A 24,734-nucleotide genomic window follows, 5' to 3' on the forward strand; every position below is an offset into this window, starting at 1 on the left:
TGTTGAGTCAAACACAGCTGCAGTGTGCGGGATCCAGCTGATGCTGACCAAAGAATGAACATGATCAGCCTCTAGCCCTCAGGGCCAATCAAGGCTCTTGTCCTCTATGCATGGTGTTTGATGTGGGGGCTTGTGGACGTGTTTATCCTGTATATTTCCCCACCCTTCCTAAACTTTGATTTTATTTTTTTAAAGATTTTATTTATTTATTTGAGAGAGAGAGAATGAGAGAGAGAGAAAACACATGAGATGGGGGGAGGGTCCGAGGGAGAAGCAGAATCCCTGCCGAGCAGGGAGCCTGATGAGGGACTCGATCCAGGGACTCCAGGATTATGGCCTGAGCTGAAGGCAGTCACTTAACCAACTGAGCCACCCAGGTGCCCTGATTTTATTTTTTTCTGATGAAAATGATGTGGTTTCAGGTCCCAGCTCCAGGGGAACTTGGTCACCAGTCAGTACAAGCACCCAATATCAGCAAACAACTTTAGCAGATAATTTTTTTCCAGCTAATCCATAATTGGTTTTCCCTTGCAAAGGCTTGCAGACAGATGATATCCTTGTTGCCCTAAGCAGAACATGAAATCATAGTTAAATAAGCATCCTCTAGTAGCCAATACAGAAATAAGTGATTATGAGGAACAAAATTATGAAACTGGCATAAAGGAACATTCTTGTGGAGCTGAACTGAAAAATCAGCTATTGGTATATCCCCAAAGACTCATCTTCTCTTCTGTGTTATTTTATATTCTAAGTAGATCTCATTGCATTACTTAAATTCTTTAAAGTTACAGGTACAGAGAAAGTATCCTATAGCATTCTCTGATAAAATGAAATTATGGCTTAAATAATAATTCCTGATTGATTTTTGTCAGAAAACTACTCTTTCACATGTGTATAGGTGTTTTCAAGTTACTATTTTTCAAAAAATTTAATACAAAAATATGGAACAAAATTACGCAAAGAAAATATATGGTAATAATAATGATGTTGATGATGACACTTAGCTTTTATGTGAAACTTATCTGTGCCAAACACTGTTCTAAGCACTTTTCATATATTTATTCCTGTGATTCTCACAATGATCTGTAAGATTTGTGCAGTTATTATCCTCAGTTTGCTGAGAGGTTAAGCAACTTGCCCAGGGACACACAGCCAGTTGTGGTGTTGGGATTGAAATCTAGGCAGTCTAGTTCCCAAAAAAGATAAGTTAGTCTTATTCCCACCTCTGCATCTCAATTCCCAAAAGTCCTCTAAGATATTTTACTAGTTAATAATATATGCATGTAAAAATATGTACAGATACATACATATGTGTTTTTTTAAAACAGAAACTCTAGGCAATTAGGGTTCATATCAACTGGGGAGTTTCAGAGACTTAGAACATGCCTCAGACTCATCCTACCAAGGGTCTTGATCCACTAATTCCCTGCCCTGTTTGATTGTTGGTTGGCACCTCAGAGCTTCCAGCCTGCCTCAAATGCATCCCCACACACTCCTGTGGCCAGAGAATTCTTTCAGGCCGAGACAAGGTGGAAGCCTCTAGGCATGTTTGGATGCTTCAGCATGTGTCCCCTGGGGTGGGCTAACAAGGTACAGGAGGAGAACTGACAGGATGTGCTACAAATTTCTCAATTTCTCTGATCATCAACAGAAGAGTTTATCTTTCTGAACTGACTGCTCTAAAGAATTCTCTGCTCACTTAAACAGATGTGTTCTGGTTAGTTTTTGTTTTGTTTTGTTTTAAATAGAAGACTCTTATTTTCATTCCCTGTGGTCCAGACAACCTTAAGCATACAGTACCTGTGGCTGAAGAGTAAATAACATATCAAGGACCAGATGTCTGTGCTCCTGGGTTTGTTTCCTGACATGTGGCATATGGGACAGTCATGGACAATGAGTTTCTCAAGGTCAAGATTTAGGTTATTTTGTGCATCTTCACATACTAGGTCCTGCTTGTAATAGGCCCTTTACAGGTTTGGTCTGGTGAATGAGTGAGTGAATTTATGAATGAATGGATGGACATTTGAATGAACAAATAAACCATGGATGCCTAGTAGGTACTAGGAAGAAAAGGACAAGAGAAACATGGGGAATGTGGAAAGAGTGAAAATCCAAGACTGAATAGAATGATTCTTCACCTGCAGACTTTACAAGAGATTTCATCCTTCTTGAGAGGAGGTCATGTTTAGAAAGTGAACCTCAGTAGCATGTAACAGAAGCTGGACTTTCCCATTTTACCACTCTAATTATATTCAAATGTATAATTAATTAGGGAAAAGCATAGAGATTATCTATTTCTTGCCCCAACAGTGAAAATGAATTACTGGCCTGCATATTTAGAAAAAAATCAGACTGTAAGAAAGACATGAAATCTCAGGTCACAGTCTGAAACCTATCCACACAAAATTTTTCTTTTTCCTTTCAAATTTTGAATGATTTGGAAAAAAATGAAAGATTGTCAATGTTTGTCTATATTAAAAAAAGGATATAAAAGCAAAACCTGGAAGAATAGTAAACTAAATTTAAAGAAATCAGAAGAAAGAAAATAATTAGGATTACAGTAAAGATAAATAAAATAGTGAGTAGAGGAAAAAATGGAGAAAAGAAACAAAGTCCCAAAGTTGTTTCTATGAAATGATCAACAAAACTGACAAACCTTCAGTCTGACCAAGAAAAAAAAAAGATTGAACAGCACCATCAATCAACTGGATCTCTTCGACATTTATAGAACACTCTACCCACCAACATCAGAATACACATTATTTCCAACTGCCCACGAAACATGTACCAATTTTGACTATATCCTGGGCCATCAAAAAGTCTCCATAATTTTACAGAAATTGATATCATACAGACTGTATTCTTGGGCTACAGTGAAGTAAAAGTAGGAATTAGTAACAGATAACAAGAAAATCTCTAAACATTTGGAAACTAAACACACAGTCCTAAATAATATGTGAATCAAAGAGGAAGTCTCAAGTCCCCAAACAGACACCCCCTGAACTGAATAGAAATGAAAATACATTTGTGTACACAGCTAAAGCAGTGCTGTGAGGGAAATTTATAGCATTAAATGTACACATTAGAAAAGAGTCTCAAATTCATAATATAAGCACACAACTAAAAAACCTAGAGAAAGGAGAGAAAATAGATCCAAAGCAAAAAGAAGAAACTAATAAAAAAAGAAATCAATGACATTTAAAACAGAAAAGAATAAAGAAACTCAATGAAACAAAGAGTGGGTTCTTTGAAATGAATAATAAAACTGATAAACCTCTAGCAAGACTACAAAGAAAATAAACAGAAGATGCAAATTACTAAGATCAGGAATAAAAGAGGCAGTATCACTGCAGACATGCAAACAACAAAATAGTAAAAAATACTACAGACAACTTGATGCACATAAACTTGACAACTGAAATGGATATATTTGTTGAAAATCACAAACTGTCATAATTCACCCAATATGAAATAGATATTTGAGTAGCCCTGTTACTATGAAGGAAATTGAATTGGTAATTTAATAACACCCCTCAAAAGAAATCTCTGATTCCAGATGGTCTCACCGGAGAATGTTTCCAAATATGTAAAGAAAAATGAACACTAATTCTGAACAGTCTCTTCCAGAAGACAAAAGAAACACCTCCTAATTCATTTTATAAAGCTATCATTACCCTGATACCAAAACCAATGACATTGCACAAGAAAATTATAGCTCTATATCCCTTCTGAATATAGACACACACACACACACACACACACACACACACACACACACAGATACACACACACACACATCTTTAAAACATTAGAATAGAATACAGTAATATATACAAAGATTATATACCATGACCAAATTGGATATATTCCGAAGATACAAGGCTGGTTCAATTTGAAAATTAGTGAATGTCATTAACCATACTAACAGTCAACAGAGGAAAAATCACATGATTATATCAATCTACACAGAAAAAGCAATTGACAAAATTCAACACCCATTCATGATAAAAACTCTTAGAATAAAAGAATACATCCTCAACATGATGAAGACTACTTACAAAAACCCATATCTAACATTATACTTACTGGTGAAAGACTGCTTTCTCCTGAGATTGGAAGTAAGAGAAGCGGTTCACTTTCACTAGTCTTATTCAACATAGTGCTGGAATCTCTAGGACATGCAATAAAGCAGGGAAAGTAAATAAAAGACATACATATCAGAAAGAAAGAAAAAAAGAAAGAAAACTGTCTCTATTTGGAGATGACACACTTGTCTACCTTGAAAATCCCAAAAAATCTATGAAAAGATCTATTGGAACTAATAAATGAATTTAGCAAGTTTGTAGGATATAAGAGAAACACAAAAACTAATTGTATTTTTACATACTAACAATGAACAAATGGACAACAAAATGTAATACCATTATAATTGTTTAAAAAAGAACTGCTTAGTAGATACAGATTTAACAAAACATATACTGGGCTTATTTGACTGTGTAATTCTGTTGAAAAAACCAATGAAGATCTAAATAAATGGAGAATAAACACTGTGTTCATGGATTGGAAAACCCAAAATGGTCAGGATGTCAATTCTCCCCAAATTCACATAGAGGCTTAATGAAATTCCTATCAAAATTCCAGCAAAAATTTGATTAGCTAGAGTCAAGATCCTTCTAACATTTGTATGGAAAGGCAAAGGGACTAAAATAGCTTAAATAATTTTGAAAAAGAAGAAAGTGGAAGGTTTATTGGACCTTAAGACTTATTTGTAGCTACAGTAATCAATACTGTGTGGAACTGGCAGAGGGATGGACACCACAGATCAATGGAACAGAATCGAGAACCCAAAATAAACCCACTCTAAATTTGCCCAAAAGGGCTTTGATGAAGTTGCAAGAGTCATTCAGTGGAGAAAAGATAGCCTTTTCAATAAGGTAATTGGATATCTATAGGCAAAATATGAACCCTGACCTAAGTCTCTAACCTTAGACAAAAATTAACTCAAAATGGATTATGGGCTTAAAAGCAAATGTAAAGCTATAAAAATTTTTAGAAGAAAACATTTATGGTGAAGTAAAGGCTCTTAGACTTGACATCAAACACATGATCCATAAAAGAAAAATTTTAGAAATTAGACTTTGTCAAAATTAAAGATTTTGCTTTGTGGAAGACCCTGTTAAGAGGGTGAGAAAAGCCACAGACTTGTCTGTGGGAGGAAATACTTGCAAATGACTTATCCAAAGAAGAGAGCGTATAGAATTGTGAAAAACTCTCAAAACTCAATGGCAAAAAGCCATATAATCTTATTTAAAAATGGGCACAAAGAGACATTTCATGGAAGAGGTTATACAGATTGCAAATAATCACATGGAAATTAATTAGGAATTGGGGAAATCATTACCCATTAGAGAAATGAAATTAAAATTTTTTTTTTTAAATTTTATTATGTTATGTTAGTCGCCATACAATACATCATTAGTTTTTGATGTGGAGATCCACGATCCATTGTTTTCATATAACACCCAGTGCTCCATGCAGTACGTGCCCTCCTTAACACCCATCACAGGGCTAACCAATCCCCCCTCCCCCCTCCCCTCTAAAACCCTGTTTGTTTCTCAGAGTCCATAGTCTCTCATGGTTCATCTCTCCCTCCGATTCCCCCCCTTCATTTTTCCCTTCCTTCTCCTAACGTCCTCCATGCTAGTCCTTATGTTCCACAAATAAGTGAAACCATATGATAATTGACTTTCTCTGCTTGACTTATTTCACTTAGCATAATCTCCTCCAGTCCCATTCATGTTGATGTAAAAGTTGGGTATTCATCCTTTCTGATGGCTGAGTAATATTCCATTGTATATATGGACCACATCTCCTTTATCATTCATCTGTTGAAGGGCATCTCAGCTCTTTCCACAGTTTGGCTGTTGCGGACATTGCTGCTATGAACATTGGACTTCATCAAGATAAAAAGCTTCTGCACAGCAAAGGAAACAATCAACAAAACAAAGAGGTAACCCACAGAATGGGAGAAGATATTTGCAAATGACACTACAGATAAAGGGCTGGTATCCAAGATCTATAAAGAACTTCTCAAACTCAACACCCAAAAAACAAATACTTGAGTCAAAAAATGGGCAGAAGACATGAAAAGACACTTCTCTGAAGAAGACATACAAATGGCTAACAGACACATGAAAAAATGTTCATCATCATTAGCCATCAGGGAAATTCAAATTAAAACCACACTGAGATACCACCTTACATCAGTTAGAGAAATGAAATTTGAAACCACAGTAAGGAGTAGTGACAATACCAAAAACTGGGTAGGAGGCAAAAAAAACTGAATCCCTTTTGTATTTCTGGTGGGAAGTAAAATGCCACAGCCAGTGTGGGAAACAATTCACTGGTTTTCTCAAAACAAAAGATGCTACTACCATATGACTCAGCAGTTGCACTCTTGAACATTATCCCATGGGGAGCAGTGAAGACTTATGCTCACACAAAAATCTGTACACAAATACTTATGAAAACTGTATTCATAACAGACCCAAACTGAAACAACTTTGATGTCCTTCAGTGAGTGAATTGTTAAATATAATGTGGTACATCCATGTCATGGAATACTACTCAGCAATAAAAAGAGCAAAATATTGATACATGCAATAACCTGGATGAATTCCAGAGATTTATATTGAAGAGAAAAAATTAAATCTCCAAAAATTGCGTAATGTGTCATTCCATTTATAAAACATTCTTGAAATGACAAAATATAGATTATAGAAGCAGAGGACAAATTAGCAGTTGCCAGGAGTGAAGGAAAGGGTACGATGAGAAAGACAAGAGTTTGCCTCCTTAAAAGGACAACATGAGGGAGTCTTGTGGTGATGCAAATGTTTTAATCTTGGTGCTCTCAATGTCAATATCCCAGTTGTGATATTATCCAATCATTTTACAAGGTGTTACCATTAGCTAAGGAATACATGGACTCTCTTTGTATTAATTCTTACAACCACATATGAATCTACAATTATTGCAAAATTAAAGGTAGAAAACAAACAAACAAACAAAACCTGTGCCAAGTTTTTAACAAGGGTGACTTTTAAGATTTTAAGCCAGAATATATCTGCAGAAAAACATGAAGAAGCAATTGTAACGAATGACCCTAATCATTGACTCTCCAGGAACTCATAGGTACAGCCCCAAAGCCTTCCTTCTATATCAGTTCCCTTAAAGGATAGACAGACCACCAAGGTTCTCTCCAGAACCAAAATAGCAAAATAAGAAATTGTTAAATTTAATGTCACAATAATTTGTCTGGAAAACAGTAGGTCAGGTTAGTCACAGTTTGTAACTAGTCATGAATTAACCCTTTAAGCTGTTTAACTAAAATATCTTTCTTAGGATGCATAATCATGGTTTTAAAATAGAGATGATTTAATTCACCAATTATATAGGCTCAAAAACCACATTATTAGCTACAGGAATTGGATATCAACAGAAGAATAAAAGATCAGAGAAAGAGTTGGTGGTGAATCAATACGTATTTATCCATCTATTTATAATTTATACTGCACAGACTTCTAGATAGGAACTGAGGCAGCCTCAAATATTAAAACACACTCACAGCATAGCTACTCATTAATATGTCTTTTATAAATTGCAAGTCAAGACAATATTGTTGGTTTCTCTCTAGTTCTCCTTTCCATCATTGGCAAAAATAGAAAAACAAAAATACAAAAACAAAGCAGAACTTCAAAAAAATGGAAGGTTTATTTGCAGCCTATTTTCCAGGCCATGAATAATGTAGACATTTTCAGTAGGGATTCTGCACTTGGGCAATGCTACTTCCTACAACCTTTTTGCATCATACGGTCGATTCCGCATCTCACTCTGTAGCAACCATTTTGCTCCCTGATTGGCTCCCCCAAGAGCATCATGAATACTCAAACCAACTCTGGAATATGGTGACTGACTTCTCCTTGGCACAAGGGGTCCCACACTTTCTTGTAGCCCACAGTGCTTCATAGCCACAGGAGCACGTGGGGTCTCTTGAGCTCCACAAAGGTTTAAGTTCCCAAGGGGAGCCTGCTCCCTTTGTGAAAGTGTAAGGAGGGAAGTGATACGGTGTTAATCAATACACCCAGTGATAAATGTTTATCTTGAGCAGAAAGCAAATAAAGGCAGGTTAGCCGGCCCTTTATTGCCTGTGGAGTGGTCAGATCCACCGTCAGCAGCTGGAGCCTTTTCCAGGTCATGTGGCTTAAAAGTTTATCAACCATTTTTTTTTTTTTTTACTGGAGAACAGGTAGGGAAAGATAGGCCAAGTCTAGTATTTATGCCCTCTAAAATTTTCACAAATGTTTAGTTGTTTTTGTGTGCGTGTGTGTGTGTGTGTGTGTGTGTGTGTGTGTGCGTGTGTGTGTTTTCCCCAAAGGCACAGGACCAACACTGGAAAACCTGCTTGTGTTAAGGCAAGCGTCCAAACGCCGACTGCATACGGGATAGGGGAGGGGTTTCAAGACTAGGACCAAGATTGTCAGGGAAGGCTCTCCTATGTTTATCCTTTGGGTTCCTCTTGAGCAGTGATTCTCAAAATTTTACAGGACCCCTGTTGAGAGCTGGTTAAAACAGATTGTTGAATCCTGTTCTCTGAGTTGATGATTCAGTACATTTGTATTGGGGTCCAAGAATTTACATTTCTGACAAGTTTCTGGCTGACGCTGATGCTCCTGGTCCACAAACCCTACTTTGACAACCACTACTCTAACCTGCTATCCTCAGGTTTTCCATATTTTACATCAGTGATTCAACTGATATTCTGAGAATAAGTACATTAAGCCTTTGTTTTATTCTGAGTGGAGTAGAATTTCTGGGCCTGGAGGAAAAGGTGGGAAAATGATCCAATACTTGGAAGCAATTGGAGTAGCCACCCTAGGTCAAATACTAAACATAGTTAGTTGGCTATTAACTAAAGAAAAAACTTGGCCACCACAAGAAAAATCAGAACCCTCAGTGTAGTGAGGCTGTTTTGAATATTCCTGAGAATACTTGAGAGTTCCCTGAACTTTGCAAAGTTCAATAAGAAAGCCAAAGCCATGTCCTTGACCATTTATTTGGGAGTAAATTCTACCTTAGCCTGGGGCATACATGAAGTAGGCAGAGCGGGATTGAAAAGCTAGGTTTACCCATATTAGTTTATTTAATTCAATAACCTTTGAATCAGGGGTTGTTATCTTGATGTTAGCAAGAAGGAAATTGACTCAGCCAGCATCACATTGCCTGGATATGGCAGAGCCAAGATGGAGCTCAGGTAGCCAGATGCCCATTCGCCTCCATACAGCACATTCTCCCTAAAGTTTATAATCACGAAAGGGCATCTGCCCCTCATGGATAAGTCACTGCATGGGGGGCTCCTGGAAGAAAAAAACATAGCCTTGGGTGAGGAGGCTCTCTGACCCTGAAGTAATAAAATGATCCATTATAGAACTGGGTCCTGCCAAAGGGACCTGGTGTTGCCACAGATTGATTTCACATGTTCCATGTCAATTAAGAGTTGGCCTCAGATTTAGGGGCATCTGTGTGGCTCAGTCATTAAATGTCTGCCTTCAGCTCAGGTCATGATTCCAGGGTCCTGGGATTGAGCCCCACATCAGGCTCCCTGCTCAGCGGGAAGACCGCTTCCCCCGCCGCCTCTCCCTCTCCCTCTGCTAGTGTTCCCTCTCTTGCTGTGTCTCTCTCTGTCAAAGAAAAAAAAAAAAAAAGAGTTGACCTCAGATTTAATTCTAACTCTGAAATAAGCAAGCTGAGGGATAAAAACAATTCCTTCTGGGCATAATCAAAGAGGAAACAGAAATAGTCCTTATTGAAATTAGCCATACTCACATCTTTAGAAATTACCATAAATGTTTATGACAGAGACTGTTTTTACTCCCTGAGATCCATTCACCCCTTGTCCACAGTAATATACTCACAGTTTTTAGGAGGGTTCTTGGCTACTTACATAAAAGACTACATTCCCAGCCTCCCTTGGCGTTAGGCATGGCCATGTGACCAGGTCAGGCCAAAAAGACACAAGTAGAAGTGTGGGGGCCACTTTGTGGATCCTACCTTCAAAGACAACTGACCCAGCTTCCTGCTTGAAAAGGGAATATGGTTTGCCATCTTGGATCATGAAGTTAGAGGTAGCTGATTAGTGAGCTGTAAGGAATTTATGGAGCAGATTTGGATTTTACATCCGAGAAAAATGAATTTCTTTCTTGTTTCAGTCACCATTGTGGATCTCTGTTACTTGTGGTCAAACTTAGTCCTAAGTGAAGCAAACACATAAATGTTTGACAGGATTGAACCGTGATTTTTGTGTTTGTTTATTTCTGGGCATGAAAATGACTTGTTCCAAACATACTTATGGTATGCTCACGCGCGCGCACACACACACACAGTAAATTACAAGAGGTTGATGATCTTTAATCATCATTTGGATGACCTATTTCTTCTTTCAGACTTTTGATGCCTATATTAAATACTTCTTTTTTTTTTTTTGCTATCTCTAGCACAAATTTTGGAAACAACAATCTATCATCATTTATATGTTAATTTCATTTAAATAAATGATACTATGAACAAAGTACATCTCTGCAGTGCCTGGGAAACATATGGGTGTTAGTCTACAAGGGGTTATTAACTTTACACTTCCCATCTGGAGCCCATAAAGGATCTGTTCTCCGAGATAGTAAAGAGCCAAGGTCACACTGTAACATCACATTTGCAGTGAATAAGAAGGCCTTCTGACGTTCGAAATTAGGAGTTACCACTCCTATAATAATTTTGAAAAGACACAATACTGCCTCCTAGGCTCCCATTTACACAAAGGCACTGGCATAACTACAACCTGTGTGTATAAGAAAATTCTAACATGGGTTCTGATGCCTAAAAGCAATTTGAAAAATCACTGAGATCCAGAGTTGTATTTAATCTTCATAATATTATCAGTGATATGCTAATTAATTATCTGTTATCATCAAGTCAAGTGTCAGAAGGAAACTGTAGTAAATTACCTATGCGTCACGCTGCTACGCCGACAGTTGATTTTGAATGGCAGCACACGGAGTTTTAATATCTTTGGCAACGATCCTGGTGAATAGAAGTACTCCTGCAAAAGAAAAAAATCTGAAAAAAAGCCCACATAAATCTTAGGTTTTAAGAAAATTCATAAGAATGTGAAAGTAGATGGATTGGAAGAGAAGCTTAGCAACCTTGCTTTGGAACTTCACATTCTACTTTACCACTTACTAGCTGAAGAGATGTGGATACTGCTGATACTCCACGCAGAACACCTTGGCTACCTTTTCTGTTTCTCTGTCCTCTCTCCCAGCCTTGGTGTGCTTCTGTTTTCAACAGCCCCATGTATGTGACTCTTATTTGGTGGCCAGTTCCTGAGCAGAAGCTGCTTTGCCCATATGGCAGAGAGAGCCAGAAATGCCTAGTAGTTTTACATGCTCCCTGAATGGTCCATAGCCAGCCAACTCAGGGTGTGGGAGAATGAACCCCACTTCCTTTTGGGAGAAACTGATGGGTAACTTACACCTTGGAGTTCCTGTGCCAGATCAAGAGAAAGCACCCTCTCTGGAATTTTCCCTAAATCTTGAGAGCTTCTCATTTCTCCTGGGAGCATTTCCTTAATAAACTGCTTGCTCATGATTCCTTGTGTCAGGGTCTGTTTCTGGGGAACCTGACCTAAAACAGTAGTTTTGTGATGTTTGGACCAGTTATTTCTCTTGGTTTATTTCCTCTGCAAGCTATAGGCAATAACTATCCTCACCTCATGTGGCTTTTGTGAACTTTAAAGATCACGTGTGTAGCACTTAGCCTGCTTCTGGCATGGGTTTGGGTACAATCAATGTCATCCAAAAGGGGTCCTTGCAGAGGAAGGCTTGCTACCAGTTTTGTTCATTTATACCTCACCCTTCCCTTTGCCCTTTAAAGCACATACGGTCACTGGGGATGGCATTTTGTTCCTGTCCTGCACTGGGTTATAAACTCTTCCTGGCAGAGACTGCACCTAGAGTGTGCCATGATCTCAGTTTGCCTGGGACTCTCAGTTTTAGTACCGAAGATCCTGCGTCCCCAGAAACCTCTGTTGTTGATAAATCAGGATAGTTGTCACCCTATACCTCTTTTGTTTCTAACTGTGTCTTACCATCTAAGCACACTGATGGGTATGGAGTAAATGCTCAATAGATACTTAATGAATGAAGTATCAGTCAAGTATTGATGTATGAGTACCCATCACATTTCATGATGTGTCTTTTGGTCTGTTTTCTCTAGGGTTTGTGGGGGCTCAATATAATCACAAGAGTCCTTAAAAGTGGAAGAGGAAGGCAGAAATGGGGAGTTCAGAGGATGTGACTATAGAGGACAGGAACAATGGAAGGACTCAAAACCCCACTCCCGCCTTGCTGGCTTCAAAGATGGGCAAAGAGGCTGTCTCTCAAAGCTGAAAGGGGTAAAGAAACAGATTCTCCTCAGGCAGTGGCCCCCAACCTCCAGAGGGACAGCAACTCTGCCCATATCTCGTTGTTAGTCTCGTGAAACCAATGTTGCAGGGAAAAGATTTCAGTTCTGATGTCGAGGGCTATATTCCAAATGGAAAACAACACGCAGTAAACTCCAAGGAAGACCAAACACTGCTGGCCTTGGAACACATGGTGAATGCATAGGTACTGCAGTTTTGAAAAGCAAGAGTCTGGAGTGAATGCCATGTGCCACGTCTTGAGGTGCCATGTTCCAGCAGCAGGTCACTGGTAGGGGAAAGGGACCGGCTATATAAGCTTCAGTTTCTCTCCTGTGTGATACGGGGGCAGGACTTTCCAGTTCAGAATTTCAAGTTTCAACTCTGAGAAGAACCCTGTGCTGGGCACAGTGGGGATAACAAAGATGGAATGGGTAGGGTTTTCTCATGGTCTGGCGCTCTGATAGGGACCAGTGCAGCAGGGGCTCTGCATTCTGTCCAGAATGGGTAGATTCCAACTGGAGGGGTCTGAGAAGTCTTGACTGGGGATGGGATATTCCAGGCACAGGCCAGAGTTGGAGCAGAGACCCAGAGTAGAAAGGAAACAAAAACCAAAATCATATCCTGTGAATATATTCTGGAGTTAATGAAACCACTACTTAAAAAAATGAATGCAACAAAATAGAAATAGAAATCCAAGTAGAGACCAACCATGAGAGACGATGGACTCTGAAAAACAAACTGAGTGTTCTAGAGGGGAGGGGAGTGGGGGGATGGGTTAGCCTCGTGATGGGTATTAAAGAGGGCACAGTCTACAATGGAATATTATACAGCCATCAAAAGAAATGAGATCTTGCCATTTGCAACGACATGGATGGAACTGGAGGGTGTTATGCTGAGTGAAATAAGTCAATCAGAGAAAGACATGTATCATATGACCTCACTATAAGAGGAATTCTTAATCTCAGGAAACAAACTGAGGGTTGCTGCAGTGGTGAGGGGTGGGAGGGATGGGGTGGCTGGGTGATAGACATTGGGTAGGGTATGTGCTATGGTGAGCACTGTGAATTGTGCAAGACTGTTGAATCACAGATCTGTACTTCTGAAACAAATAATGCAACATATGTTAAGAAAAAAGAAAAAGAAGAAGATAGCAGGAGAGAAAGAATGAAGGGGAGTAAGTTGGAGGGGGAGATGAACCATGAGAGACGATGGACTCTGAAAAACTGAGGGTTCTAGAGGGGAGGGGGGTAGGGGGATGGGTTAGCCTGGTGATGAGTATTAAAGAGGGCACATTCTGCGTGGAGCACTGGGTGTTATGCACAAACAATGAATCATGGAACACTACATCCAAAACTAATGATGTAATGTATGGTGATTAACATAACAATAAAAAATTAAAAAAAAGAAATCCGAGTAGATGATATCCTTTTAATGTTTCCATGTGTGGAATGTTCATTGGCCCTATGTGAGACATGGATGTCTTCCCTGCACAGGCTTCAGAGCATCCAAATCAGTAGTCTTCTTGCCACATTTCAATTTTAACTATAGAAACTTTTAACCATTTCTTCTCTGCTTTACCAAACAATTGGCTCTGATTGATTTTAAACATTTAAACATATGAAGAGTCCTGTCATTTTGGTGAAAAGAAGTATCATAGGATCTAGGGTAAATTTTACAAACAATGATTTTTTTTTTAAAGACTTATTTATTTATTTGAGAGAGAGAAAGTGCACAAGCGGGGGCTGGGGTGGGGAGGGGGTGGAGGGAAAGGGAGAGAGAATCTCAAGCAGACTCCCCGCTGAATGTGGAGCTTGACATGGGGCTCTATCTCATGACTCTGACATCATGACCTGAGCCTGAAACCAAAAATCAGATGCTTAACAGACTGAGCCACCCAGGCGCCCCTCCTCAAGATTGTTTTGAGTAATATTGACCCTATTTGAATGGAGAGTAGTCCCCTAAATTCATTGTTTTACAGAAACTAACAACCCCCTTACTGCAAAAGTTCTCCCTGTTTATTTAAAAACAGAACAAGTGATTGTACCTGTGAAATACAATAAATGAAATGAGTAAAACTACTTTGTAAATTACTTAATAGCCTCACAAATGCTAACTCTGTGGTTAGTGTTTATGATTAAATGAAAGCAGATTATAAAAAAGTCTACTCTAATTTTAAAGTTAAATTTGCATATGTGTACATAAAATTCTAAAAATGTATACCAAAATGTTAATGCAGTCATTCCTGGGTGTTGGTATGATTTTTATTTTGTTGTTTTTCCTTGTAATTTCTTAGTTTCTTCAGTAAATATTTTTATACACTTGAAAATTTTTCCCAAAAAAATCCCTATCAGAGATTGGTGTTCCCCTGTAGTTTCTTCTTATGCTTTCTTCTGGGAAGATTTTGGGTGATCTTTAATGGTTTTGTGTCACCCCATGTGGTGACATTTTTTTCCGGGTCTGCCTGGCATGCAGTCCCTGCATAGCTCCTGGCATGTGGGACAGATGATGGGTGTTCTCATCACCAAAGGAAACTTGCGTCCTGTTCTCTAGTATGGAGCCCTGGCAGGCACACCCTGTGGGAAGATGTCAAGCGGGGTCCCAGGAGTAGGTCTGGCCTACCTTAGAGTGACAAAACATGGGGAGGGTTTGCCTTGTCCAAGAGGACAGTTCATGTGCAAGTGATAATGTATTAAACAAGTATTCCTGGGGATGGTGAGCAGGTGGAAGAAGTAGGGCAGAAAGGAGGAAGCCAAGCAAGTGTGTGATCTCAAAATTGTGCAGAAAGTAGCTTTAGCCTGAGCCCATGGGGAATCTGGTGCATAATGTGTGCCGCAGAATTTTCCTGCCCCAAGGCAAGGTGGCTACTTTAACACTGTCAGTTACTGGTCTGCCCCCGGTTAGGAGGCATAAACTCCGAGGCACTTCTACTGTGTGCATGAGGGGAGGGGGCAAAAGGTTTCTGGTAGCTGAAGGTGGAACCCCAAAGAGAGTCTTGATGCTGCCATTCCTCCTTGGAAATGAACACACCGATCCTCCTTAATTCCATGCACCATCTAGTCTAGACATCACCTGGGGCCTGTGCACACACAGTATCAGCTCTGGGGGATTAAAATCAATGCAGACTGTGAGGCTCTTGTCTCCTTAACTTGATTGTAAACAACAATGCAGAGTAAAATAACACTTATGTGTTATTTTATGATGTTCAAAGAGACGGTGCCCTCATAACATCGTGGCCAATCATTCTCCTTGTTCTAATGGAGTGTCATAGACTTGAAATAGGGACACCCTGAACTTCTTGCAAACAGAAGCATCAGGAAGTTTAAAGTCAACTCAGACTGCTTGACTGGATGGTTTTCTTGCCAAGGATTCTGAGGCCAGGTGTGAATTTGGAGGGCAAGATGGGTGTGATCATTTAGCAATGTCTGCCAGGTATGAGTTCAGAGAAAATGGGTGTGATCAATTAGTGATGTCTGCCAGGAGCTTGAGAAAAGGAAGGGTGGGCCCTTGGACCCCTTAGATTCCAACCTTGCTTTCAGGTGGTCAGAGCTCCCCAGGGCAAATACACCTTATAGTCTGTACCTTTAGCTTAATGTGTTGGTCAAGAAGACATTTCCTTTTCCTTTAAAAAAAAACACACACACACACATACAAAAACCTCTCTTTCCCGCTTACTCTCTCCCCTCCCCATTTTATCTCATTTTGGTGCTTATAGGTTTTTATTCTATAAACACTTTGCAGTCTTTGTGACATGGACTCATTCAGGACATGTTTACAGTACTTAATGACATCTCCCTGAGAAATAATGAGAATGCCTTTAAAGGTTGTCTCCTCCCGTGCGTGCAGAGGGACGGCTCGCCAGGCCTGCAAGATGAGAGCTGAGGGTCTGGCAGGGGGAAAATTGACTTAATTTCTTTTCACCACATGAAATGGAGTGTCTGGGTGATCTGACCTAAATGCATGGCCTAAAAACCAATTAATTCTGAATTGTGAATTTGTGAGCGCATCAAGCTGTGTGTAGAATTCTCGATGAGGCAGACAACGCATACCTGGCTTATTTGCAAAATGTGAAGATTTTTTCCACATAAATATACCTAATGGCTGGTTATTAAAGTGCAGCCTCAGTCACATTGCACCTCAGCTCCAAGCCCTGAAGCAGCTCCCTACGATCTTCTGATAGAAATCCAAGTCCCGGCCTGGCTTGACCAGCCCTCAGTAGCCCCAGCCTCTTTTCCGTTTGATTGAGCATCCCCTCTGGGTCCTTCATTGCTGCCAACAGAGGGGACCTTTGAGTCACCGGACCCCACTGCAGAAGTGCAGAGGTTCGTTTCCTGCCGTCATTGTTCCGAGGTCAGGATGTGCCTCATGGTGAGTATACAGTCGTAAAGGTGACGAGTCCTTGCCATTGTGGGCTTAAGAAAATGCCCAGCTCACCTTCCCTCCAGGGCCTGTGGAGTCCCCACCGCTGTGCATTTACTTGTTCTATGTCCTCCACTTGTTAAATTAGCTCCGATTTTATCATATTCGGTTTAATTCACCCAATATTCACTGAGGCCGCTGTGCCTGTGATGCTGATTTGTTTTGGGGAACAAAAATTAACCAGACATAGAATCTGCTTCTATGGACCAAATAAGAAAAAGGTGGGAGGGGATATAAATAACCATAACAGGAAGTCAAGTGTGGTGACCAGTAATGGAGCTGTAACTAAAACGGTACAAGAACACATGGGGTGGGGGTTGGTGGCGTCTGTGTGTGTGTGTGTATGTGTGTGCACATGCGTGTGCGTGCGTACTATGGTATATGCATGCATAGGTGTGTGTGATGTGTGTGTGTTTGGTGTATATTATATTGTGTATGGGGGGATGGGAGGTGTGTATGTGGAGGGTGTATGTGGTGTGTGTATATGCAGTATGTGTGTGGTGTGTGTGTTTTTGTGTTTTTTGGGGGTGGGAGGCAGTCTTAGAAGGCTTCATGGGAGAGGAGGAGGCTGCCAAATAGGTAGGATTTCTCAGTGACAGAGGTGGTGGGGAAAGGCTGTGCAGGACCTTTTTGCTGGAGGCCTCAAACCTGGAAGGCACTCATGGGATGCCAGGGGAGCTAGGGAGTCAGTGAGAAGAGCTGGCCCCACTGGTGAAGGGCTCCAGCTGATAGGCCGGAGTTGGGGGTCATCCTGGGGGAAGTATGGCACTGGGCTGTCCGAGAATCTGAGCAGAGGTGGCTGCTCAGGCGCAGGTAAGGAGAGGGGCTGCAGGGGCAGGAAGGGAGTGTGGAGGAATGGGGGAGGCGGTCACAGCCATCCCCTAGAGGTGTTCAATTTTGAACCAGGGCTGTGGGAGTGCAGTAACTACTCAGTGAGGCACTCTGTCCTGCTTTTCCTCCTTTTCTGTCTCACTCACCCCTGCATTCCAGCTTCCTGGGATCACCTCTCCACTAACTATAGGCACCGAGTCCTTGTCTCTAGCTCAGCTTTGGAGAAGTGTCCAGTCACTCATGAATGCAGAGCCTAGAAGAGGGAGAGGTGACAGTTAACACAGGTGTGGAACAGCTCTTGGCCAATGGAGGGGAGCACCAGGGGGTGAACACCCCTCTCCTGTCCCTATGTAGCACTCTGGAGGGTCCTGAGGGGACTGAGCCTCAGTTGGCCTCAGTGGAGAGTTCGAACCCAAGTTTTCTAACTCCAGGGTTCAAGTTGTTCAGTCTAGGTAAATTAGACTCCAGTGTTCTGAATGAGCCTGTGAATGCACTCACTCGTTCATTCATTCCTCCACTTATTCAGTTATTCAGTCTGTGACAACACATGTGAACATGAAGGCAGGGATTGCAGTGATGTCTCTACAAGAAAGGCCAAAGGTTGCCAGCAAACCACCAGAAGCTAGGAGGGAGACATGGAGCAAATCCTTGCCCCATGGCCCTCACAGGGAACCAACCCTGCCCACACCTTGATTTAGACTTCTAGCCTCCAAATTGTGAGACATTAAATTTATATTGTTTAAACCACCCAGTTTGTGTCACTTGTCACAGCAGCCCTAGCAAATGAATATACCCAATTTCTAAGAGTCCTTTGGTCTACATCTTGTAGCATTACTCTTTGTAAATTCCCAGGAAAAAAATGCAAATTTCAAGACTCTTGGGGGTTGAGATTAAGACCTCTTTCATATATTTCAAGCATTAAAATATCACCCTTCTTGTTAAAACAATCGAGCAAAACTGTCACAGATCCAGCTGCATTCTGCAGACATTATTCTGTGCAAAATCTTTTCATGGAGCTGGAAATGCAGAGGTGGGGACAGAGGCTGGGAGCAAGGATAGTAGGAGAGGGAACAGAAGTGAAACCAGAAGCAGCAGGCTTTGCTTCTTCTGATTCGCTCTCCTTGTCTCCCATCCAGCTCACGAAGCACTTCTCGCTTGCTCTCAACAGCCCACGAAGGAGAGGAGAGTTGGCTGAATCCCAGCTCATGAGCTGCCCTTGGGGGAGCTGCCAGGCTGTGATGTGGCCTTGACCAAGGCATGTAGAAAGGGCAAAAAGAAAGAAGAACCAGAGCAAGCTGCCAGAGCACAACTGTGAGTGTCAAACTATGGTGTGGGTTTGTTTTGTTTGTAGCTGCTGTTGAAATCCCAAGCACTTTCATTTGCAACAGCTAAGCTCAGTGGCAGCCCCTTTGCCCCCACCTGACCTACACCCCAGAGTCAAGCTGGCTAAAGGTCAGCCGGACTTTCACCTATTCTCTTGTGCCAGGAAAACACTTTTCTTTGCGGGGTGGGGGTTGGGGATTGGTTTTCTGGTTTGAGCCTCACTGACCCTTCTCTGCCTCCTCCCTGCTGTTTCTTTTCGGAGGAAAAACCATTTCAGAGCTTTGCTGAATTTACCCATGAAGACTCAACCAATAAATTCCTAACTCAAAAGATTAAAGACATTTATGTACAACATACAAAAAGAAAAGTCTTCCTTACATCAGAGTCCTGGTGTTTGTATAGCTTAACCAAACAGAGAATAATGTTTGAAAGACAAGGACTGACACAGACATTTCTTGTTTTCTGAAACTAGGCTCAATTACTAAAAAAATGTTGCCTGCTTTGTTGTTTTTAAATGCTTTTATCTCTTTCTGATTTATGGTTGTTCTCTCTATAGAAATAGATTTCTCCTTAACCACCTTAGGCAGGTGTATCCCTTGAAGCACAATCCCCAAGAGCTAAGATTCATCCATCAACTGTGCTCACTCGGAGCCAGAAGTGTTCGTGATCTTTTTCCTCCGTGACCGAGTCATTGGGTCTATTTCATCACATTCAATTCAAGGTGATGACCAAGGACAAACAAAAAAGGAAATTTGGTAGAAAATAACTGGAATCGGAATTCAGAGAAAAGGGAAAGAAGCTAATATTTTTTAAATATCTATTTGGGGACCAGCAGTGAAGGAGAAATCTCCCAATGTTTTCTTGATTCTTGAAAAAATTAAGTGTGACTTTGGGCAAATTACTGAATATCTTTTGAAAAAATTCCGTGAGGGGTGGAGGCACTAAAAAAGGCCCCAAACAGCTAGTTATCTCCCATAGCATTATTTTGTTTTTAAAATTTGTTTATTTTTTGCATTATTTCATATTTATTAGGTGATTGTGACTTTTTTGGGTCATATTTCCCATGATTTGCATTTTGAAATAGTTGTTTGAAATTCTTCAACCCCACTACTTAGAATATACTTGGAATTTTGTTGAACAAATAAATAAATGCATGAATAAATTACAAAAAACTAAATTATGATGAGCGAGACATTATGTTAACCCCAGGATATGAAACTAGACACATAGGCTCCTGCTTCTCATGAAGAATGGAAATAGCTTTAAAAAAAACCTGCTATTTTTTTATTCAACAAATCATGTGCATCATTTTACATATAATTTAAATGCTTTATAAACCTGCAATAATAAAACATCACATAGATAGTGGTACACAGGCTTTGGTTGAAAATAAAAGTAACAAAATGCTCTAAACATATTTTTTTATCATCTGATGCCAAAGAGACAACACGGTATTCTTCAGGAATTATAAGAGAAGGTGGGTGTCCTTTTGTACTCTGCATAGTCTGTGTTAGCTATTTTCCTGGTGAGTGTTCTGAAGTAAGACTGCCTAAGGAAAGCAGCTTCTTGGCATTTTCAAGTTTGAGAAGTTTGACAGTTGACCAACACCAAAGGCCACCATCGACAGCACTGCATTTTTGGATTGTGATTATTAACTGCTCTGGAATTTCTAAGTTTGAGGTTCTCTTCCACAGTTGGGGACCTCTCAAGAGCCTTTGAGCCTTATCCACGTTATTTCAAGAAAATGATATATAGGAGTAAGCAGGAGGGGTGCTCCTACCTGCAGGGCCCAACAGTGCGGTACATGCGGCATCTCGCCGGCACATCTTTCATCTCCAACTTATTCACCTCAAGGAATCTGAACAGATGCAGAAGTGTCTAAGATGTATCTCCTGGCATGGTTTTGTTTCTTCATTATTTCCTGCAGAGCAGGACTGGGGACTTTCACTTGCTTTATGTCTACTGTCTTTGGTAGCTCCAAGCTGTATGTGGTGATCGAGAAATGCTGTGTGAGGAGATGGACCCCAAAAGAAGCATGTCCTTGGTACTTGACATGTGTCTGCCCCTCCCCGATGCAATCACTTAATCTTAGAAGTCCCTTCCTTGAAAGAGCAAGGGGCTCTTAGGAGAAGAGTTAGTAAGAGTAAGTTGCCTTGCGATGCAGACTTGGTGGAGTCAATGGAAGAGCTTTTGGTCAAGGGATTAAGCTCGGAGCTTGACTGACACACTGGCATGGAAACCCTTCCAGAGTTCCTGAAAGAGTCCTTCAACATCTTGACTTTCTTGTGATTGAAACTGATGAATAGATCTAGGTAGACCAAAGGTTCCACCTTTCACTATAAAACTAAGTTGATAAGAACTTAGATAGATCTTTGCAAACTTTTTGGTCCTAGAGACTCATCATATTCTTAAAAATTACTGAAGACCCCAAAGAGTCTTAATTTATGTGGGCTACATCTACTGATGTCAATATTCACCATATTAGAATTGAAAGAGAAAAATAAAAATATTCATTAGTTCATCTTGAAAGAACAATAGTAAAGCCATTGAATGTTAACATGGCTAATATATTTTTAATAAAATGACTATATATTCATAAACAAAATCAGAGAGAAAAGTGGTATTTTTTTTTAGATTTTTGTGGATCTCCTTAATGTCTGGGTTGATAAAGACAACTGGATTCTCATATCTGCTTCTGCATTTGATCTGTTGTGTTATGTTACTTGGGTTGAAGTATATAAAAAAGAGCTATCTTTATACAAATGGTTGTTGGGAAAGGAAGAGGTATTTTTTTTATTTTATTTTTTTAAAGATTTTATTTATTTATTTGACAGAGAGAGAGACAGTGAGAGAGGGAACACAAGCAGAGGGAGTGGGAGAGGGAGAAGCAGGCTCCTGGCTGAGCAGGGAGTCCGAAGCAGGGCTCGATCCCAGGACCCTGGGATCATGACCTGGGCTGAAGGCAGACACTTAATGACTGAGCCACCCAGGCACCCCAGGAAGAGGTATTTTAATAGCCTTTTCAGATAACTGTGGATATTTGTGCTTTCTTGATGCCACAGCAAAGCCCAATAAAAGGTAGTTTCTGAGAAGTTAGTTGCAATGTAACTTCCTTAACACTTGTCCTATTTTGACTTATAAAATGTCCTGATTAAATAAAGGAGGGGGGCTTATTCCACTGTGATTAATTTTAAGGGGTGTCAGTTAGTTGGATTGGTACCATGTAACATGAAGACCCTGTCTACTTCCACATGGCTCAGTCTCTCTCTCCCTCTGCCTCACCAAAAGTGAATTCTGTTAAGTGCTTTATTGACTAAAATGTGATGTGGAATCAGATGGGAAAGAACCCAAACCTTGCCAGCCTTCTCACCTCATTTATACACCAGTTTATAAAATGTCAGGGCAAAGTCTTTCAGAGTCAACCAGAGACTGCACTGGCTTCCCTAATTCTGAAAGAGGTTACTGATGCTCGGTCAGGACAGAATGAAAAATCAACTCCTTGTTACGTCAAATAAAATGTTCATTGGGTAAAAATGGAGCATGTGAATAATGGTCAGAAGACATTAAAGGTACATGTAATTGTACAGTAAACAAAGTGGTTTTAATATGAGCTTTCTTTGTGTGTGAGACAGCTGTCCTCTGAGCACCTGCCCCGGACTCTCATTTACAACAGTCTCCAGGTTTGCCTGGATGCTGCTTCACACAATGGGGACTGGCACTGTCTTTCCATTCCCTTCCTTTCCATTCCCTCTCCCTCTTGTCTTTGGACCATTGTTTCCCAACCTTTGTGACTGTGTGTAGACCTGTGTGCTCACCAGGGCTGCGAGCTCAATTACCGGCCACACTATTGAGATTTGTCTGAAGCAGCATCATGAAGCTGAAAAGAAAAGAAATTCGTGAGTGGCCCATCCATCCTTCCTCAGAACATTGGTGTCTCATTTCACACATCCACATGTCCTAGAAAACAAGCAAACCTCAGCACACTCAGGCTCCCATTGGCTTAATCTCATGTTTTCATCTGTGTGAGAAGCCTCGTGTAGAGGCTTGGCAAATGAGTTTTCCTGTTCTTTTCCCACCTACAGTGCCTGAACCCCCTTCGACGTTTAGGAGAGCTTTTACAGTGCTTTTTCCTATGGTCTTGATCAATATGGCTTATCAGGACATCTTTCTTTTTTCAAGGACCCCAGAAGCTATACTTTGATTTTTCATTGCAGAGTATTTTTTCTTGTTTTGGTTTGTTTTCAGGGAATTCATGTCTGTTTATATGGTTTTAGTTCCTGGGGAACATGCTTGCACTGCTCAGTAGGTGGACCTCCTGGTAGAGAGTCCTAAAAATGACTAATGAACCCCTGAAGGGCTTATCAGCTCTTTGCTACCACTGAACCAGTACAGATTTGCAAGAGACACATTTACCTTAAAATGCAATGAACACAAGCCCATTTACTTTGGGTTCAGGCCAAGAAATTAATCTGACTTATTTGCAGGTGAAATAACTTCAAGTTCAGACAAATGCAGACCTATTTTAAGGACTTTTGTTCTTTGAACTATAGAGATGTGACTTAGTGCTGCTTTGCTTGGATACTTTAAGCTCGAGGCCAGTGGAAGTCCCTGAGGGAAAGGAAAAACTCCCTGGTGGACAGGATGAAATGGCAAAACGCAAGTCTTGACTCTTAAAGGTTAGAGTTCAGTCCATTGTATAGTGGGGTCCACCTGTCCACTGTTGTTTGGGAAATGATCCCTGTTGGTAATTAACATCCCCTCCCCAACAGGTATTTACAGGAAAAACAGGTAATATTGAGCAATGGAGTCTGGCCTAAATCTGAAAGGTTGTTTTTTGCTGTACTTTTCTGAGAAGAGCCAAATGGTCAATAGAACTGTCCCCAGAGGACACTAATCAATATGTCCACCAAAGGAGGGACTGTCCTGATCAGAAGGTAAGCCCAGGGCAGATAGGAGTTGAAAAGATGCTTCTACAAGGGGCTCTGGGGGAACGTAGGGAGTCTCAGGTCTCCCTCCTTGCATTTGCCTGTTATCTGGAGATGCATCATTTTAATTTGTTAATGAGCAACCCTGAGCATCTTCTATGTGTTAAGAGAGGCTGGGAAAAGACTCCTGACCCAAACTCCTGTGTTATGGGGAAGGGGTGGGGGTGAGGAGGTCAAGGAAAGATTCGGGAAGAGGTAACTTCTAAGTTGAGTTCTAAAGAATGAATGTTGGCTAGCACTTTCAGAGGTGCCTGGGGTTTGGTTTCCCCAAAAGCAGACTCTGAAACGATGAAATGAGGACACAATGTTTTATTTGGGAGGTGATCCTGGGAAGGACCATGCGGGTGGTGAGGGTGGGGAAATGAGAGAGTGAAAGGAAGGGAAAGCAGCCAACAGTGTTTGTCTTCATCAGGTTTGGATGGCACCATCCTGCTGAAGGCCTCTAGGAGAGCGTGGGAAACATGCTTCAGAGTCATCCCACCTGGGGAGATGGAGGTGGGTGCCTATCTGCCCGCAGCCATCAGCCATCCTTGAGACGATTTCTGAGGCACTAATTTCTGGGGACTCAGACCTGCCCTGTGGGTGAGCCTGAGCTCTGAGCACCTGAGCCTTGCAGGTTGATGGTGTTGGAAGATGTTACACAAGCACACGCAGGAATGACCACTGGC

General features: G+C 40.8%; 1 long non-coding RNA gene across 1 annotated transcript; it reads left to right on the top strand.

Annotated features, from left to right (window-relative positions):
- The first annotated feature begins 16,822 nt into the window (after nt 1–16,822).
- On the top strand, nt 16,823–24,510 carry LOC113936943. The gene is made up of 3 exons (XR_003524426.1): nt 16,823–16,876; nt 18,927–19,069; nt 24,479–24,510. It is a non-coding gene; the product is annotated as an uncharacterized LOC113936943 (long non-coding RNA).
- Nucleotides 24,511–24,734: the final 224 nt, after the last annotated feature.

The sequence above is a fragment of the Zalophus californianus genome, chromosome 8 (genome assembly GCF_009762305.2).
Source record: "Zalophus californianus isolate mZalCal1 chromosome 8, mZalCal1.pri.v2, whole genome shotgun sequence".
NCBI lineage: Eukaryota > Metazoa > Chordata > Mammalia > Carnivora > Otariidae > Zalophus > Zalophus californianus.